The sequence below is a fragment of the Tupaia chinensis genome, unplaced genomic scaffold (genome assembly GCF_000334495.1).
Source record: "Tupaia chinensis unplaced genomic scaffold, TupChi_1.0 Scaffold000048_1, whole genome shotgun sequence".
In the NCBI taxonomy this organism is placed as follows: Eukaryota; Metazoa; Chordata; class Mammalia; order Scandentia; family Tupaiidae; genus Tupaia; species Tupaia belangeri.
Genome location: NW_006159506.1, coordinates 3,077,597 through 3,081,038, shown reverse-complemented (window position 1 = coordinate 3,081,038; position 3,442 = coordinate 3,077,597). Strand labels below are relative to the sequence as shown.

Sequence of the window (3,442 nt, the reverse complement as noted above, 5' to 3'; positions counted from 1 at the left end):
AAGAGTGTTTTCTCTTAACCATACCAAGTGCACTGTAGTGTTCTGTTGTGGGAACCCCAGTGTGGATGGCCTTAACCATAGTCTCTTTTTAAAAGCCTTCCAGTTACCTCCATCACTCTATGGTCATTTTACATTTTGTAGCCATTGTTGAGGTCTTTGATCTTAACAAGGTCAAGACCATTGTCTTTGAGGTAGATTATATTCCCAGATGGTAAATTCACCTCTGTAATCCCTTTAACACAATACCTTGGTCAAATGAATTCTTTTAACTTTTAGGTTATATTCTCAAAACTAACCTGAAAGTTAAGAGTTTTCTTAGTATCTGTTAAAATCAATCAGACTTTAATTCAAACCAATTAATGCACTGAGGTATTTAAAAACTACAGGTCTACAGAGTATTCATGATTTACTTACTGGTTTCTTAATTATTTTTCCTGATTTTCCTGGTTATCAAAACCATGCATGTTCATTGTGGGAAAATTTGGTAAGTACCAAGAAGTATTAAAAAAAGTGTAGGTTCCTGAATCAACCTACAGGTTCAATGCAATCTCTGTCAAGTTTCTGCTGTGCGCCCCCCCACTTAAATCATTGACAAGGTTTTAAAATTCATATGGAAATTCAGGGGACTCAGAATAGCCAAAACAGACTTGAAAAAGTTCATATTCGTTTTTTTGTTTTTTTTTTTTGAGAGATTTTCACTGTAGGGGGCGTGCGCTCGCCAGACAGACAGAGACATAGAGACAGAAAGCGAGAAATCACCCCCCAGGGGGGATGGTCACGCCGCAATCCCTTCTCCTCCATTCTCCTCTCGGGATTTTTTGAGAGATTTTCACTGTAGGGGGCGTGCGCTCGCCAGACAGACAGAGACATAGAGACAGAAAGCGAGAAATCACCCCCCAGGGGGGATGGTCACGCCGCAATCCCTTCTCCTCCATTCTCCTCTCGGGATTTTTTGAGAGATTTTCACTGTAGGGGGCGTGCGCTCGCCAGACAGACAGAGACATAGAGACAGAAAGCGAGAAATCACCCCCCAGGGGGGATGGTCACGCCGCAATCCCTTCTCCTCCATTCTCCTCTCGGGATCTTGGGCATGCACGCACACGCGCCTGGCGTGAGTTTTAAGCCACCGGGTCCGGGACATGAACCGCGGTCGACTACGTGGGAGTCCAGTGACATAGGCATTACGCTAATTGCTGGTTCCCTAAAAGTTCATATTCTTGATTTCAAAAATGTATTACAGAGCTACTGTAATCAGTGATGTACTAGCTAACATAAAGATGGGCATACAAGTCAATGACATAGAATTGAGAGTCCTGAAATAAAGTGTAACATTTCTGGTCAGTTGATTTAGAATCACCTTTCATACCCAGCTGAACTAAAATGGATCAAAGGATTATATTTAAGGACTAAAACTATGAAGCCCTTCAACAAACACATGGGTGTATATCTTCATGAAGCTGTGTTAGTTTCCTAGATATTATGCCAAAAGCACAAGCAACCAAAGGAAAAATTATGAAAATTAAAGTTAAAAAATACTTGTGCATTGCCGGGCATGTGTGCGTGTGTGCTCAAGATCCTGAGAGGAGAATGGAGCAGAAGGGATTGCAGTGTGGCCATCCTTCCTGAGGTTGATTTCTTGCTTTCTGTCTCTGGTGAACGCAAGTGCCCTATAGCAAAAAACAAACAAACACACACACAAAAACCCTTAAACAAAAAAACAAAAACCCAACACCTTGTGCTTCAAAGGACATTATCAAGACAGTCAAAAGACAACCTACAGAATGATAGAAAATGTTTGCAAATCATCTATCTCATAAGCATCTAGTATCCAGAATATATAAAGAATTCTTAACGACTCAGTAGTAGAAGACAAATAATCCAGTGTTAAAAATGGATCACCGAATTGAATGAATACTTTTTCTAAAGAAGACAGACAAATGGCTAGTAAGCCGAAAAGATGCTCCAACATCATTACTTGTTAGGGAAATGTAAATCAAAACCACAATGATATACCACTTCACCCCCACTAGAATGGCTGTTATACAAGAGAGGAACAATAAAAAGTGTTCATGAGGATGTAGAGAAATTGGAACCTCCCATATTGCTGGTGGAAATGGAAAGTGGATCCCAAACTCTTGCCCTGTATTGTTTTCACCAATTTGCTGTGTGAACAAAGAGTTTTGAGTAAGAACAAAGTCTCTTGAGTAAAGGGAGAGCTCGCTAATTGGGAGTATTATTAAAATACTATTTTACAAAGTTGGGTGCTTTACTGAGACACGCAGTTGACCAAAGAATACAGTATAGTTCAGTTTGCACTCAAGTTTACAGGAAAGCAAAAACTTGAAAAGTGGATTAAATCTCTGAAGTTAGTCTATTAGCATCAAGGAGTTTATGTTAAATTTTGTGTTTGTTTTGTTTTTGTCTCCAGAGATTGTAAGAAAGAAACAAGTGAAAATATTAGGTCATCAAAAAAGTTATGTCCTGTTTTTCTATGTAAAAATGCTCTATGTCTTTTCCAATGATCCAATAAAAACTCCCTTAAGTGGCTGTTCATTTTGGCCTGGTTTAATACTGAGATAGAAAAGCTGGTTGGATTTTGTTCTCATAAAATGCCAGTCAACAGAATGTGCTGTGGTCCAGTGCCATTTTATGAAGACAGAGTGTTCAGAGTGGAAGGCATCAAGAAAACACTTTACGATGAGAAACTTATAGTGTTTCATTTTGTTTATTCTGCCCTCTTAGTGTATCAGAGCAATCAAGCATGGTTCAGAGGTTTTTATCCTTGTGTGTGCCTTTATTGATAAAGTTTGTTTCTTATTAGTGGACATCTAAGAACTTATTTAAAACTCTTTCAAAAACAAAACTCAGGCTTTTTGTTTGTTTTTACAGGAGATTTTTAAATTAGTCATAATTTTTAAATTACTTTGACATGAAAATACTGTATTTTTTAACCCATATTTAAAAAATCTAAAACTTAAGATATTTTGGCTTTCTTCCTTCATCATGTAATTTTTTTTTTAAATTATTTATTTCCTGTGAAAATTATTTCTAAAGATTTATGAATAGCTTGGTCTCAACTGAGAAAGTTTCAGGGTAGTATAGTTCGTTCCTACTGTTTAATGTCTTACATATTCTGATTGAAGCAAACTTGCTTTTACATAGCACTGACATTCATATGTGAATGTCCAAGGAAACTGCAAAGTGTCTTGTTTCTTCTGTGGAAAAAAATTTGAAATTTCATTTTAAATGCTTTTATTGACTCATTATAATTTTTTTTTTTTTGGAGAGGTTTTTGCTATAGGGCGCGTGCGCTCGCCAGACAGACAGAGAGAGACAGAGAGATAGAAAGCAGGAAATCACCCCCCAGGGGGGATGGCCACGCCGCAATCCCTTCTCCTCCATTCTCCTCTCGGGATCTTGGGCACGCACGCACACGCGCCCG

At 38.4% G+C, this 3,442-nt stretch overlaps 1 protein-coding gene across 1 annotated transcript in view; it reads left to right on the top strand.

Moving 5' to 3' along the window:
* Positions 1 to 3,442, top strand: part of SMIM13 (small integral membrane protein 13) — a 32,060-nt gene that overhangs the window by 23,593 nt on the left and 5,025 nt on the right. The gene's annotated exons all lie outside the window — the stretch shown is intronic.